The sequence below is a fragment of the Ursus maritimus genome, unplaced genomic scaffold, assembly GCF_017311325.1.
Source record: "Ursus maritimus isolate PB19 unplaced genomic scaffold, ASM1731132v1 scaffold_22, whole genome shotgun sequence".
NCBI lineage: Eukaryota > Metazoa > Chordata > Mammalia > Carnivora > Ursidae > Ursus > Ursus maritimus.
This window is the reverse complement of record NW_024424675.1, coordinates 40,746,092-40,763,974: the sequence shown is the minus strand read 5'-3', so window position 1 is coordinate 40,763,974 and position 17,883 is coordinate 40,746,092.

Sequence of the window (17,883 nt, the reverse complement as noted above, 5' to 3'; positions counted from 1 at the left end):
ACTGGGCTAACAAGGACATAGTAGGAAAAGCCAGTTGCTATAAATAAGCTCTTATATCCTACCTCTTCATTCTCAGACATTACATCGATGTAGGACAGAAACAAATTCAATAGTACGGTAACATGTAAGCTTCTGACTTACTCTTGTCATTATAAAATGACCACCTCAAGAAAATAGTGGATTTTTTGGTATTAGCTAAGTTATATTTTCAGCTATCGCTACTGGCTGAACTGAACTCTGAAAAGCATGAAATAACTCATATGGAATATTAAAATTATGATGTTAGAACACATCTTTAAACTGAAAAATTATCGGGCACCCGGGTGACTCAGTCAGTTAAGCATCTGCCTTCAGCTCAGGTCATGATCCCAGGGTCCTGGGACCAAGCCCCACATCACCCCACATTGGACTCCCTGCTCAGTGGGGAGCCTGCTTCTCCCTCTCCCTGTGCCCCTCCCCCTCCCCCTACTCTCTCATAAATGAATGAATGAATAAATAATAAATAATAAATGAAGTGAAAAATTCTAGAGCAGATAGTGATTTTTTTTTGTGATTTGGGACATGATAAAATTGAACTACATCAATTACGCAATTTTATTCCTCTTTTAAACACAGCTTTATTGAGGTGTATTTGACATACAACAAGATATACACATTTCAGGTTTGTAATTTGGTAAATTTTGACATGTACACTACTGTGAGTGCAGATGATGAACATTTCCATTATATCTAGAAGCTAACCTGCACCTCTTTATAATTCCTCTCTACTATGCTTCTAATTACCTCGTCCACTACTGATCTCGACTCTATCACTATAGGTTAATTTGTCTTTTCTATCATTTGATATAAATGAAATTATTCAGTATGGTTTTTTGTTTTTGGGTTTTGGGTTTTTTGTTTGTTTGTTTTTTGTGGGGTTTTTGGTGGTTTTTTTTGGTCTAGCTTCTTTAGTTCGGAATTATTATTTGATACACCTCCCTGCTGTAGCAATGTCAATAGTTCGTTCCTTTTTATTGTTAAGTCATATTCCATTGTGTAGATATAACAAAGTTTTTTTAGCTATTCAGCTGCTGATGGACATTTGGCTTGTTTCCAGTTTTTCGCAAAGAAAACTAAAGCTGCTACAGACATTTTTGTACAAGTATTTGTACCATCATAGGATTTCATTTCTATTAGCTAATACATGGGAGGAGAATGGCTGGGACATATGACAGATGTTTTCCAAAGCTGTTGCACTATTTTACATTCTCATCACCATCGTATGAGAGCACTTAAGAGTGTATAAGTTCGTCGTGAACTCAGATGCAAAAATTCTAAACACAATGTTAGTGAATAAAATAAAAAATGTACAAAAAGGATACCACATCATCTCCAAGTGGGGTTTATCCTGGAAATGCAAGTTCAGTTTAGCATTTGAAATCAATGTAATTCACTTAGTCCCTTCATTTATTCAACAGATACTTACTGAACACCTACCCTATGCCTGAAACTAGAGTGGACTTTGGAAATACAGCAGTTTATTTATATATATTCCATAATATATATAAAAATATTATATATATAAATATATATATATAAATATATATATATATATATGTATAAACATGTGCCTTTGCAGAAGTCAAAATATAATGGAGTCAGAATATATGAACAAGAGAAATAGGTAGCATGTTAAATGATAAATGCCATGGTCATAGGCAAGATAATATTTGAGCAAAGACTTCAAAGAGATCTGGAAGCAGGTCATGTGATTATCGGGGGAAGTGTGTTCCAGGTAGAAGGAACAGCAAAAGTTCCTTTGAGGCAGAAGTGTGCTTCTGGCCAGCTTTGCTGAAGTAGAGGGAGCCAAGGGAAGAATAATAGGAAGATATGATATTAGCTAAACGGCGGTGAATGAAATCATTTAGGTCTGTGTGATTCTTACTCCTTCACTGTAAGCTCTGCAAATGTGCCAAGCAGAGGACTGGCATGATCTGAGGTACATTACAAAGACATAATTTTCTTGCCGTACCAAGAGAAAAACTGTAGGAGGCTAAGGGTAGCAAATCAGGAAAAATCCCTAAGAGGTTACTTAAAAAGAAATAGATAGCATGTCAAATGGTAAATGCTATGGTCATGAGAAAGATAATGTTTGTTTTCAAATTGGATGCAAGTTGTGACAGAAAGAGGAAAGATTCAAGAATATCACCAAAGTTTTTGTTTGTTTCTGTTCTGTTTTATTTTGTTGGAACATCTAGAAGAACTGAATTCTTCTTTACCTAAATAGAGAAGGATGGACAGATTTCGAGGGAAGATCGGAAGTTTATTTTTGGATTTATTAAGTTTTAGAGGAATTTGAAAGCCTTAAGTGGAGATGTTAAGTCGTCTACTGGATATTCAAATACAGAGAGATTTGATTTGGAATATACATTTGGTACTATGTGGTATATTGATGGTATTTAAAGCCATGAGACCAAATGAAATTATTTGGGGAATGAGTGTTCATAGAGACAGGATAAGAAAAGCAAGCAGCAATGTGGCCAAAATTAGTAGAAAGTGGGAGGTGCCTTTGGGGCATGGACTGGTAAGTAACCCTTGAGACCTCCAACATGTAAAAGTTGTGGCCAGTGAAAAAGGAAAAAAAAAAAAGTGGAGTATACTGTCTCTGAACCCAAATTTTAAAAATTGTATCAAAAAGTTGATTGTTGGTGGGAATGCAAGTTGGTACAGCCACTCTGGAAAACAGTGTGGAGGTCGCTTAAAAAGTTAAAAATTGGGGGCGCCTGGGTGGCACAGCGGTTAATCGTCTGCTTTTGGCTCAGGGCGTGATCCCGGCGTTATGGGATCGAGTCCCACATCAGGCTCTTCCGCTATGAGTCTGCTTCTTCCTCTCCCACTCCCCCTGCTTGTGTTCCCTCTCTCGCTGGCTGTCTCTCTCTGTCGAATAAATAAATAAAATCTTAAAAAAAAAAAAAAGTTAAAAATTGAGCTACCCTAAGATCCAGCAATTGCAATACTGGGTATTTACCCCAAAGATACAGACGTAGTGAAGAGAAGGGCCATATGCTCCCCAATGTTCACATCAGCATTGTCCACAATAGCTAAATTGTGGAAGGAGCCAAGATGCCCTTCAACAGATGACTGGATTAAGAAGATGTGGTCCATATATACAATGGAATATTACTCAGCCATGAAAAAGAACGATTTCTCAACATTTGCTGCAACATGGGACTGGAGGAGATTATGCTAAGCAAAATAAGTCAAGCAGAGAAAAACAATTATCACATGGTTTCACTCATTTATGGAGCATAAGAAGTAGGAAGATCGGTAGGAGAGGAAAGGGAAGAAGAAAGGGGGGGTAAACAGAATGGGGAATGAACCATGAGAGACTATGGACTCTGGGAAACAAACTGAGGGCTTCACAGGGGAGGGGGGTGGGGGAATGGGATAGGCTGGTGATGGGTATTAAGGAGAGCACGTATTGCATGGTGCACTGGGTGTTATACGCAAGTAATGAATCATGGAACTTTACATCAAAAACTAGGGATGTACTTTATGGTGACTAACATAATAAAAAATATTAAAAAAAAATAAGTCGTTGATATGCAAAAAAAAAAAAAAACGGTTGGTAGTAACCACTTTCTCTTCAACACATATTATCAAATACATTGAAAACCTGATTAGTCATTTCTCCTAGCATGGTACTAAACAGCTGGAAATCAGTCTGTTTCACTAACTGTGGTAGACAGAATAATACGACTCCCATGATCCCTGCCTCACATCTTTCCTTCAAGATTGTAATCCTCTCTCCTTGATTGTGTGGGGACCTATGACTTAGTTTTAACTAATAGGATACGTCAAAGATGATAGGAAGTCACTTCTGTGATTGTGTTAAATTATATAAGACTCTGTCTTATTAGCAGACTTGCTCTCATACACCAGCTGGCCTCGAAAAGGCAAGCTATCGTGTTGTAAATTGCCATGGTGAGGGCCATAGGGCAAGGAACTGTGAATCTCCTCTAAGAGCAGAAGGTGGCACTGGTCAACAGCCAGCAAAAGAAGCAAGGCCCTCACTCCCACAATGCCAAGGAAAGTCATTCTGGGGCAGCTTGAGTTTGGAAGGTGCTACTTCTCCAGGTAAGCCTCCAGAGGAGAACACAGCCCAGCTGACACTTGGATGTCCAGATGTGCCTGGTGATATGTGATGTCCAGGTGTGCCTGGACCCTCGACCCATAAAAACTCTGAGATAACTAATGGGGGCTGTTTTAAGGCACTAAATTTGTGGTACTTTGTTACACTACAATTACACACACACACACACACACACACACACACACACACACTATCCATTTGAATTAAGGCATGAGTCCTGTTACATATGTCCATAGACCCATACATAGGCCAGGTGCCTTGTAAACCATACTGACCCTGGTCCAAGACTGAATTTCTAACCAAAGTCTATCTCCGTTTCTAAATGATTCTTCTGCCAAGTACACCCGGTTGTTCCCTACTAGAAACACAGCTAAATTGGCCTAGATCCAATTGTGCTTAATGGCATTCAGTCACCTGCTTCCACTACTGAATTTCATCTTTGCACCCCACTTCCATTCCGTGGGTTCAATACAGATGTGTCTGGGCTAAGCATGCAAGGTTGTGACTAAAAGAGTTTGGCCCATTGTCTGGAATCCTTGAATGCGATCCCTTCCCCAACTAGTTACTTGAGTGATTCCAATACCACTCCAAGTAAAATACCTTACATGGCATGGAAAATTCAAAGCAATGCTGGCTTTGAGATCAGATGCAATTCTGCACCCATCACTTACTGAATGACCAGGGATAAGTGATTTCACTAATCTGAGCCTTCATTTCCACATCCATAAAAGATGGCTACTTTCTTTAAGTTTACTGTAAGGCCTAAATAAGAAATTCTGATGAAAGGATTATGAGATTGATTGATAGACAGTATATAATAATAAAAAAAAAAGGTTGGTTTTTCTGACTCTCCTTTCTTTTTGGAATTAAGCAAACTAGAATTTTTGAAGATTCACTCACAGGCTAGCTCTTAATAGAGAAAAATATAGTTTGGTATTCCAAATATATATACTAAGATATTGACCTGTTTTCACAGTATCCATTAAATTCTGCAAAAATTACTCTGAGGAGAAGTTAAAACTCATTAGACCCTTGGGAAAAATAAATACATCATTTGCAAAGAAAACTAAGAACCATCATCAGATCAGCAGGATTCAGCAGACACTCCGTTCACAACAACTTCAATGAAATTCAAGGGCAGACATATACTTAAAACATTCTCAGCCAAGCTTTGATCAAGAAGGCAAAGAAAAGTGTATTGAAACGGTCTCTGGATAATTGATACAAATTAAACTAAGCTTTCAGTCAATACTATAATTACCAGGGTAATGAACAGTGAAAAAAAGAATACCAGTTGGTGCACATGAATTCCAGTTAAGTTTCATAGTGCAGCTCAGACCTACATCTGTTCACCTGTCAGAGAAAATGCAGACAGAACCTTTTACCTTATTAGTTCTTTATGTCTTAGCTTTTATGGAATGGCAGTCCCAATTCTCTTTTATGTAATTTTGATCATTCTTCCACTTTTGGTAAAAAGGACTCAGTTGACCTAAAATGCACCTTTGTGCTCTGCTTTAAAAATTTATTTTAATTAAAAAAGTTGCATATGGTTTGTATTATTCTTTATAATAATGGCCCACTTAATAGAAAAAAACACATGAACATTTCCACTTGCACTGCTTTTATTAACGTTTTTCCCTGTGATCTTTGAATCTTGAAATTTTACTTTGTCAGTGACGTCATTGGCACTTTCAATCTCTCCTTTTAGCGTATTTGTATTTTTTGGATCAGTTTATAATCATATACATATAAAGAAGCAAAACCTTTTTCTGTAATGTAGGATACAAATACGCACCCCAGGTTTTGTCTTATCTCAAAATCCATAAAAAGGAAAGCTACTTTAGGGAAAGGAATTTTGTTTGCTTATTCCACACTATATTTCCAGTACATGCAAAAATTCCTGGAAAGTTAACTGTTTTATAAACTTTTTAAATTTTTTTTTAAAGATTTTATTTATTTATATGAGAGAGACAGAGAACATGCACGAGAGAGAGGACGAGAGAGACCACAAAGAGGGAGTAGGGGAAGAGGGAGAGGGAGAAGCAGGCTGCCTGCTAAGCAGGGACCCTGACACCGGGCTCAATCCCAGGACTCCAGGATCATGACCTGAGCCGGACAATTAACTGACTGAGCCACCCAGGCTCATAAACTTGAAAGATTCTTCTGGTGGAGGGACACCGCATGCTAACACTTGGGTAGATAGAGAGTAGAACTCTCTGTTATTGACAGCTCTAAAGGCAAGATGGCTGCCAGGCAGGACCATGCAGGGGGTTCAGATGCAGACCATGCATCTGAAGACGGAGTAATCCTAAGCTAGAGTTCTAGGAGGCAGCTTATTTCTGGCAAACACCAGAGGTTAGCTAGGTTTTGTGAGTCTCTTGGGGACAGGCTAATTTGAAAAATGTTTAGGGTCCTGGGGCATAGGGACTGTCCCTCGTTTTGCCCCAGGGATTTTAGGACTCCAGTGGTCCCCGAATATGAAAGCCTGGTAGGGGGAAGTGGGTGTAGTTTGTCCTTAATTATCTTCTCAAGAAAGGGAATCAACCAGGTTCTACCCAGGGCCTCCAAACTAGGTCAAGAATGGGTTTAAAGAATTTTAATATAATTTAGTTATATTACAGTAACCGATGTTCAGTGTATATTTGTTGAATGAATGGTTTCATGTCGAGTATCATTTACGTTGCATTTCTGAAATGGATTTTTTCATGTTTTGTACATTTTAGAACATAAGAACAGCTTTATAAATATGATTAGAAAGAGCATCAGCACACTATTTTTGCTTATGATTTTTCACAAATGGATATTCTCTCATGTCTACCCTTTCAGATAAGTTTTAGAATAATTTTCTTGAGTGCCAAGCATTCCTTTGAAAGGTTGTTTTGAGTTGAAATCAATTTGTAAAATGATGAAAGAGAATGATTAGTCAATGATATTGAATCATCTTACCTTCGAAACTGGCAGGTGTGTCAGTAACTATTGCTGTGTAACAGATCAACCCAAAATTAGCGACTTAAAGCAATAATAATGCATTATTTCTCACGGGCTGGATGAGTACAGCTGGGTGATGATTTTGCTCCACGTGGTATCTTCTGGGGTTTCTCACAGCCTGTGTTTAGGCTGAAGGTTGGCATCCCTCTCACATTTGCCCTTTAATGATGGCTATCAGCTAGAGACTCTGATCCGTCTCTAGGAGCTCCCTCATTCCCCAGTACTTCTTCCCCACAGGTCCCCACCGACAAGAGAGCGTATACTTTGTTATGTAGCTGCTGGTTTGCAAGTGGACACACCCTAATGCTCATGCATCTGTGTCAAACACTGATACCTCATCGGCCCAATCACATCCCATGACCAAACTCAAAGTTAAGGTTATGGACAAAGAAATGACTCCTGGATAGAAGAGTAGCAAGGTCGCATTGCAAATAGGCATGGAGATTCAGAGGGGAGGTATTTCTGGACATTACACTGTCTAATGTTGTGGTCCCTTTGGCCAAAAAATATTTCTATTCGACTTACATGCAAAATATGCTAATACCCAGGACTTCCAAGAGCCTTACCTATCACAGAATCGGGCTCAATCTTGAAGTCCAGGGTGTGATCTAAATTCAGTCCAGATAGAAATCAATTTCCATAATTACAGAGCCTCTTGTCCCAGAGATCTGTTAACTAAAAACGTATCTGTGTCTTGCACACCCAAATAACACTATACATTTCCATTCAAAATGGGGAATAATGGAAAATAAATCACAGTAACTAACCCATAACAATCTTGAAATCTGCTAGGAACTTGCCACTAATATCCCATACTCCAGGGTTAGGAAATGTTCTTTGATTATGGCCTAATTCTGCTCACTGGGAGGGCTTCCTGAACCCTTTTTTAAAAATTTTAAACCGAAGCTTTTGGCTTTTTTGCTACCTATAAAAAAGTTGGAAGCCTCTCTTCATTTTGAAATGCCTTTATTACTTTTACTTCAAGTTGACGGTGCTCTGCCTATATAATTCTCTTAAAAACTTTGTGTTTTGTTTTGTTTTGTTTTTTTAGGACTCTTACTGGGGTCCACTTAATGCCCCAATAATATGCAGCCCAAGCCCAGCCATTTTTTGAGATGAGTCTTTCTGCTTTGGGTATATCAGGGTTCCATGTAATAAATACCTTGAGATTTTCTACAGCCGTTTTATCTAATTGAGAGACACTCCTTTAAGTCTTTCTGAGGTCTTAACAAAGGGTCATAAAGCTAATATCTTGATTTGATCTTTACCCTGAGTCTGTTTGTTACTTTGAGGATGTTCTACTAGGCAGAGAAACTTCCCAGGGCTTTCTATATGTTCTCTAATTCTGCTTGAAAACTAAGCAATTCCTACATTATCTCATCTCTTCCTTCCCATGTTTATTACATGCAGCTAAAAGAAGCCAACTCATACTTTTTCAACATTCTGTTAGAAATCTCATAAGCAGTATCCACAAATTGGTTAGGCACATTTCTTAGCTTCCCCATTATTAACTAATATTCTACTGTACATAAGAAAGGTCATCCTTTCTTCAATCTCCAACACTAATTTCCAGCTTCCACTCTGAGTTTTCCTGCTTTGATTAGGAATAGATTTCTTTTAAAAATACAAAAATCATCAACAATAAAGGGAAACTTAAGAATGCATATTAATGAGGGGCGCCTGGGTAGCTCAGTCGGTTAAGTGTCTGACCCTTGATCTCAGTTCAGGTCATGATCTCGGGGTCCATCTCCATGCTCAGTTGGGAGTCTGCTTGAAGATTCTCTCCCTCTGCCCATCCCCCCACTTGTACTCTCTCTTTCTAAAGTAAATAAATTAAAAAAAAAAAAGAATGTATATTAATGAAAGGCACCACATTTAAAAGTCAAGCAATTCATATAACTGGTAAAGGCCTCATATCTACATTGTGGGAAAAAATCTCCAAAATAAGTACAAAGGTAATTCAGAAGAAACACGGAAGAGAGGAACAGGAGGTTCAAAAACAAAGAATATCCAAATGGCCAAAAAAAAAAAAAAAAAAAGAGAGAGAGAGAAAGTGAGAGAGAGAGAGAGAGAGAACATGCTAATTAAGACTCAGGCAATAGACTTTAAAACACAATGAAGTATGTACACACTCTATTAAGAGAGAACACTGAATTATCTGACAAATGGTACAAAGTTTCAGTTAAGCAAGATGAATAAGTCCTAAAGATTTACTGTATACCATCGTGCCTATAGTTAATAATTCTGTATCGTATACTTAAAAATGTTTTAAAAGAATAGATCTTATGTTAAGTATTCTTACCACAAAAATATAAAGAGGGAGGGAAGAAACTTTGGGAGGTAAAGGACAGTTGATGGCACTGATTGTTCTGATGGTTTCGCGAGTATATATTTATCTCCAAACTGGTCAAGTTGTATACATCATACACATTCAACTCTTTGTAAGTCAATTATATCTCAAAAAAGTAGTTTTAAAAAGAACTGATAGAGTTGTAAAAAAAAAAAAAAGTCAACACACAGTTGGTGTTCAATAGATAGAAATTACCTTCTTCTCGTCCTATTTCTTGTTTTTTTAAAAAACTTACTTTTTTGCAAAGCAAATAACAACAGGACCACAAAAATTAAAGATGTCAGTTGTCCACAATTTTGATAACCAAACAAATGTTAAGTTGTCACTAAAAAATCAGACTGACAATAACAACTGATAACCCAGAGCAAAACAAAATATCATACACAGTGGGAGGGAATATAATTTGGTAAACTACTTTAGAAAAAAGTTCTGCATAATCCACACAAGTTTAAGGTACAACTTATCCTACATCCTAGAAATACAGTAAGTATAGCTCCAAGAGAATGTTCACTATTATTTTTTAAAATTTTTTCATTTAAATTCAATTAACATACAGTGTATTATTAGTTTCAGAGACAGAGTTCAGTGAGTCATCAGTCTTATATAATACCCAGTGCTCATTACATCACATGCCCTCCTTAACGTCCATCACCCAGTTACCCCATCCCCCACCCTCCTCCCCTCCAGCAACCCTCACTTTGTTTCCTGTGATTAAGTCTCTTATAGTTTGTCTCCCTCTCTGGTTCTGTCTTGTTTTATTTTTCCCTCCCTTCCCCTATAATCCTATGTTTTGTTTCTTAAATTCCACATATAACTGAGATCATATGATGATTGTCTTTCTCTGATTGACTTATTTCACTTAGCATAATACCCTCTAGTTCCTAGTATTTTTAATATCCTTAAAGTGGAAACAATCCAAATGTTCAAGCGAATTGAGACATAATTACACATTGGTACTCTATACGTCCATGAAAATGGTCACCCTATAGTTACTCTAGACAACACTGATGAAATCCAAAGAAGCTCTATATTATTCCAATTATATAAAGAAAAGAGGGCTCGACGAAACTTCAGGTTTTCAGGGATGTGTACCAAAGCAGTAAAGGCATGAATAATTGAAAGCATTACCATAATACAGTGGTGTGCTGGAGCTAGCCCAGGCTGCATCTGGATTGATGACCGGGGCATCTCAACCCAAATCTGTGTTGGTAGCATGAAATGGGTGATGGTAACATGAAATGGGTGATGGTTTACATTACTGATATCAGAAAACACTACAAATCTGAGTTTTCATTTTGTTTTCTGGAGAAAGGGTTGTTAAACATTTATCAGCACACCACCGCACAAAAGTTGTAACAACAGTCACCTTCAGGAGACAGAAGGGGATAGTTACCGGGGACAGGAACATTTGGATCTACTCAGATTCTCGAACTCATTGTGCCTACTAGCCAGAGCTTTGGTTACATAGATTTCCCCATATGTGTTATATATCATAATAATCAGTTTTTCAGAGATCTAAAGTAAATGCAATAAGACAAGAAAAATAAAAGACAAAGGTATCACTTTTACAGATGAGATGTTTGATTAACTTGACATAAAAGGGAAATAACTGAAAGATTCTTTCAATTAAGTTGAGTAAGTGTCCAAATATTAGATTACTATATGATACTTATACATTTTCTCCATATCAGCAATAACAATTTAAAAAAACAATGCAAATAATTACCACTGCAAAAAGACATATTAAATACATATACAAAATCTAGCGAACACCGAGCTATGCTATAGCAATGAAAACTACAAACCTCTACCAGAAGAGACCTAAATAAGCAGAGAGAAAATTCATCTTTACCTGGGAAGGCTCACTATTTTATCGATGTCAATTATCTCACCAAACTATGTATTCAAATTCATCCCAACAAACATCAAAATGGATTATTTTTGAATATTTTAGCTGCTTATAAAGTCCAATATCCAAAGAACAGAAAATATAACTTGAAATACATAAAGAACAGAGGATGACGTCCTATCAGATAGCTTCACATTTTATAAAATAATAGTAAAGCAAGCAGTGTAATACTGGTAAAGGAACAGACAAAGAGACAACCAAAGAGATTTCAGCTTTTCTGATCCTTGAAGCAAATTCAACAAGCCCACAACCTCACCTGGTGGAGAGAAGACAGAGCGAGGGCACAGTTCCCTGGAAGAGTAGCTCTATCTCCATCTTTTTGTCTTTCCAGAATGTCCACTTCGAAGCATTCAGTATTTGACTCTGATTTAATATTTATGGTTATTAAAAGGTAAAAAAAAAAAAAAAATTACTGAAAAAGTAAAAAAAAAAAAAAAATCTACCGAAAAGGTAAAAAAAAAAAAAAACTTCTTCCATACATAATTTTAAAAGTATAAAATAAAATAACAACTGGGTGTTTTGCCATCAAGTTGGCAAAAAAATAAATGACTGAAAATTGGCAAGGATGTGGGGAAACTGGCTATTCTGATACAAATGAGTCATTGTAAACAGTAAAGCCTTTTTGGAAGGCAATGTGTCAGTAACTAACAAAATTTTTATGCTAACTCCTTCCATAACAAATACTGTTTCTAAAAATCTCTCTGAGTCATATAAAACAGGTGTGCACAGAGAGATCACCATCATCAACATCACAGAAATAAAAAGCAGCACTAATTATACCATATTATTATATGCAATCATACACAACAATATTTGCATCTGAATGACAAAACTGCATTCACGTATTACTTTATTTTTTAAATTAAGACAAAAAATAAAGCAAAACAAATCTAACTTTGGTACCTTTTCCATTTACTTTATCATCTAAGCCTAAAATTCACATTTTGAGAAGATTCTGAGTAGACTGTATTTTCATGGTGAAAGCTCTTCTTGTACACGTGGAATTTAGATTCCTTCAAGGTTTCTGTTTTCAGTCTTCGAAGTAAACTCTCTAACTTTTTGAGCAACCAAGGGAAGAAAAACAAGACGGAACACAGCCCCTCTTTTGTGTAACATCCGAGAGTTAAGAAAAAGGTGGGGGCATAGAAGCACGTAAGTCATGTGACCCAGATTGTCCAATAGCAAAGTTTCTTTCTGTTGCTATGGCATCTCTCAGGCTGAGCTCTCCTTTACTTTTCAGAAATAGCGTTCCTGTTTACAGATGACATATTTTTACCTCTCACCTCCTGGTCTTCTGTTCCTACCTAGGCATTTTTCCAACTCACAAATTACAAATTTAGAAGTCAATGTTTCATAAAAAAACACAAAATATTTACCCTTCCTTACTTTTCTCTCAGTGGGTCTCTCTACAGTAAATTTACAACAAATGGGATGGTCAAACCAGTAGGTTACCTTGGAAATAGTCTTGAGGATTTTCTGAGGGACAGCACATTTTGAACAAAGTAGACCGAACGACTTTAGAACAGAGGTTAACCTGGTTTCATTACAATGACATGAGCGCAATTGTGAAATGAGCGGGAAAGTCCTCAAATTGTGTAGAAAAATGAAGAAATAAACATAAAGAGTTTTAAAATCCTCCTTCACGATGTATCAACTATCATTCAAGGAAAGAGAGGGAACCAGAGTGAAAGGCGGGTGCTGCATTTTAAATAATATTATTTTATATCTTGATAAGCTAGTAAACCACCATGGTAACTGACATGAATAATCATGCCTTCTGAGATTCCTAATTTGAGTGCATCCCTTTTTCTTCCAGGGAGATGCCCTAGTACTCCTGATGAATAGTTAGCAAGAACTGCAAAGACCATGTTCCTGAAATAAAGGCTGAGAAAGAAGGGACACAAGTCCACAGAGAACCTCTCAGAAGTCATCTTGATTACGCTTCACTTATATTTCACTTGAAGTGGAATTAAAATTCTGAGACACATCTGGAAGATTTAGGTGTTACTATCTACCAGTGGAAAATAATTTAATCAAAGCACACTTAGAAATGATGATGCAGAACAAAAATCAGGTCTTACTGTCTTACTTCACCTTTAATCTATGCAAATGGGAATAAACATAAGACAGATGTGTATACACACACACACACACATATAAATACCTATTATGTATCTGTTGTGTGGCTAGATAGATAGATACATAGGGTCTGACACAGGAAAAAAGAAAAACAGAAAGATACACAAAATTATGAGCCAATGATTACTCAAGCAAAGAATATACTTTCATTCTGTTAAAAATATATACCCCTCAAAAATAGAATCACAGGTGTTTTTCACTTTTGTTGTGCTTTTCTGTATTTCTTACATTTCAGTAATGACCTAGGCTGGTTTTTATTATCAGATAAAATGCTGTAAATACCTTTAAAAATGATCTTTCCTCCAATTAGCCATATTTCTAGCTAGGATACTAATTAATCATATACTCAGAAGAACACTATAATCCTGAAAAGCTGTAAGAAAATCAATTTTTCAAAATTGTATTTCTCTCAAGTCCTCAAAGGTGGCTTTCTCTTTTAAGAAAACACTGTTGTGAATATTCTTATAAAATTTTGCAACACTCAACTTGATTAAATAATTGTCGATTAAATCAGTGACAATATATACCCATTAGTGATTAAGGAATAGGAAAATATTGTCAGTGAGTGTCAATTGGTAAATGCTTTCTGGATAGCAAGTCAGCAATAATGATCAACATTTCAAATGCCCATATCTTATCGTTCAACGATTCTACTGCTTAATATTATTATTAATAAATCTCACAAATATATCCATTATAGACTGTTTTTAATAGCAACTATCTGGAAATTATTTGAAATAAAGTATTCATCCACAGAAGGCATTTATAAACTAGAGTTTATATTCCTGAAAAATAAATTGTTAAAAAGAATAAGTTGTGTTTATGGGTGTTGAGTGGAAGACTTGTAAGTGAAAAAAGTAAGGGTCAAAATAATGTATGTGATATGATCTCATTTAAGAGCATTTAAAAGAAAGAGGGATGCCTGGGTGGCTCCGTTGGTCAGGCATCTGACTCTTGGTTTTGGCTCAGGTCATGATCTCAGGGTCATGAGATGGAGGGAGCCCTGCGACAGGCTCCATGCTCAGCAGGGAGTCTGCTTGAAGATTCTCTCTCTGCTCCTCCCCCCATGCCTTCTCTCTCTCCCTCTCTCAAATAAATAAATAAATCTTTTAAAAAAGAGCATTTAACAGAAATACAATATAGAGATAAAAATACATATAACACTATATACCAGTTTGAATATTTTTTTTCCTGAAATGAATCCCATAAATTATTAATGGTGGTTTTCTTGATGAAAAGGAATGGCAAGGAAAGAAATTAGAAGAAAAATTTCAGTACTTTTTAAATTAACCCTTTATATTTTACTTAAGTCTTTTCTTATATATGCCTTTCATCGAATATGCAACAACTACAAATATTTAAGCATTTAAAAACAGAGGTGTATAAAACTGAGAAACCACACGTGGCTTTGGCAAGTCTGTATGAATATATATTCATTTACCTACATAAATATGTGAATAATACGTGTGAGTATATATATGAGAATTACGTACAGGTAATCTATATACAAAGATGTATGCACACAGGGATATCTTTCTCTCATTGAATTAATTATGTCACCAGTTCATGTTTAATTTTTAAAATTTCCCAACAAAGAACTCATTTTCATGTAGCTTCCTTCCAAGAAAAACCAACATCTAGCTCTGCAGAGGGAAAAGTATTTGGATGAATGTGCCAAGGGTTAAAATATAACGGAAATTAATTATTATCTCCCCTACATTTTATTAATCTGGACATTTTCTCGCTTGAGAACACATGATGTGCTGAATTTATGGTATACAATCCTGTTTCAGAGAAATAAAGCATCTTAGATTATATCCTTTTTAATTCATTGAAGTATAATGGATAATAAATTATTTAGTTTAATTAAAACCTCTTTATCAGATGGGCATTTACCCATGACATTGTTATGCACAACTGGTGTTCTACAGAAGGTATCATTTCCAATTCTCTTCTCATTTCATTCACAGATTCCTTTAATTGCATTTCAAATTACATCTATTTCCACAAAGTCATACTATAAACCCGTCAGACATTTGTGCCTACTCCTTTACCTTCGGAATTAAAAATCCCTCTCTTCTGTTTGCTTTAAAATTCATCCTTTTCCCCTTGGGCTTGAATGGTGAAACCAAGAAACACTGAAATAGGGTATTTAAGGGGTTTAGAATAGACTGGCCTGGCTTGAATCCCAGCTCTCCCTATGGGAAAATTACCCACCTTCTTGGAGACTCAGTTTCTTTTCTCATCTATAATATGAAGATAACAATTGTTTTTTTTTTTTTAAGATGATGAGGTTATGCATATAAAATAGCACACTTCTTGGCACCTGGTAAAAAATAAGTTTGATACAATCATAATTACTTTAATCAAATTTGAGTCAATGTCTTTAGATGAATGTTCATTTGGGCATGGGAAGCTAGAGGGATGCCATGGTCCAAACATAGCTTTTTAATACTAAAACTTTAGGCTCAGAGTTTGGAGATTATACTGGAATATTTTTAGGATTCTGGCATCAAAGTCTAATTTCCTTTGAGCACGAGATTCCCTGAATTCTCAAGGGTCCCACCGCCCCTCTCCATTCCTATCCCTTACAGGTTCATTACATTCTCAATTTTAATATCATTTTAAATTGCCTTTTTTTATTGAAAGAGTTGATACAATGTTATATTGGTTTCAAGCATACAACATAGTGATTCAACAACTCTGTATGTTATGCTATGCCTAATTGCCTTAATTTTTAAATGTTGTCAGATTCTTATACACTTTATTGAAGTATTATAGGAAAGACAAGAAATTAACTGGATCAAGGTGTATAAGAATCTATAAGGCACCAGAAATAAGTATTTTACTAAAGATTTTGTGGGGAGGCAGAGAAAAGAATTACAATACACATTACAAGGCAAAATATATTATTGAATTTCTCATAAAAATGTTTCTTTTTTTCCCCAAAAACTTTCTTCTCTTTAACAACCTCATCTCTCTCCTTTCCCTTCCTAAAATGGTCTAGGAAAAAAAGAAATCCATCTCTTCATCTTTGTTCTTCGGTCCCCCATTCAGCAAAATAAAGTTGAATAATTGGCTAAAAGCATATCATCGGCTCTCTTCTTAAAGCACATGACTTGGGGCTCCAGTCAGAGTGATGGTGCTGGGCACAGGTGTCTTTCTAACTACTCGAGGGTACAGAACTCACATGCCTTTATTCTTTCCTCTTCAGGAAAAATCTATCCTAAGTGTTGTTTCCCTTGTTTATAGACACTTGAACATAAAAAAAGAAAAAAATGACTCACTCACAGCCAATACTCTCATAGTCAAACACCTGACTACCTACATATAAGAAGAGTTCTTCAAATCTAATGATGTGCTATACAGTGCCTAACTGAACATAATAAAAAAGAATATGCCTGGAAATATTACATCCTCTTCTGTTTTTTGGAAGAATTTGTTCAGAATTGGTGTTGATTCTACTTTCAATATTTGGTAGAGTTCACCTGTGAAATCATCTTGAGCTGAGCTGCTTTTGCAGGGTAGTTTCTTCACTACCAAATCCATTTTTTACTTGTCTTTAGGACTGTCTACTTTTTAGGTCAGTTTCCTGTTTGTGTCTCTCTGGGAATTTTTCTGTTTTGTCCAAGTTACCTAATTCATTGGCATGCTCTTGTTCGTAGTATTCCTTATGAGATACCACCTCACACCAGTCAGAATGGCTAAAATTAACAAATCAGCAAATAACAAATGTTGGTGAGGATGTAGAGGAAGGGGAATCCTCTGTCACTACTGCTGGCAATGCAAGCTGGTACAGAGACTCTGGAAAACAGTATGGAGGTTCCTCAAAAAATTGAAAATATATTTACCCTATGACCCAGCAATTGCACTACTAGGTATTTACCCAAAGGATACAAAAAGGGGCACCTGCACCCCAATGTTCATAGCAGCAATGTCCACAATAGCTAAACTGTGGAAAGAGCCAAGATGCCCATCGACAAATGAATGGATAAAGAAGATGTGGTGTGTGTGTGTGTGTGTGTGTGTATAAACACAATGGAATATTACCTAGCCATCAGAATGGATGAATACCTATCATTTACATCAACGTGGCTGGAACTGGAGGGTATTATGTTGAGCAAAATAAGTCAATCACAGAAAGACAATTATATGGTTTCACTCATATGTGGAATATAAGAAACAGCACAGAGGATCCTAGAGGAAGGGAGGGAAAACTGAATGGGAAGTCCTCAAAGAGGGAGAAAAACTATGAGAGACCCTTATCTATAGGAAACAAACTGAGGGTTGCTGGAGAGGAAGTGGGTGACAGGATGGTGTAATTGGGTGAAGGGCATTAATGCGGGCATGTGACGTAATGAGCAC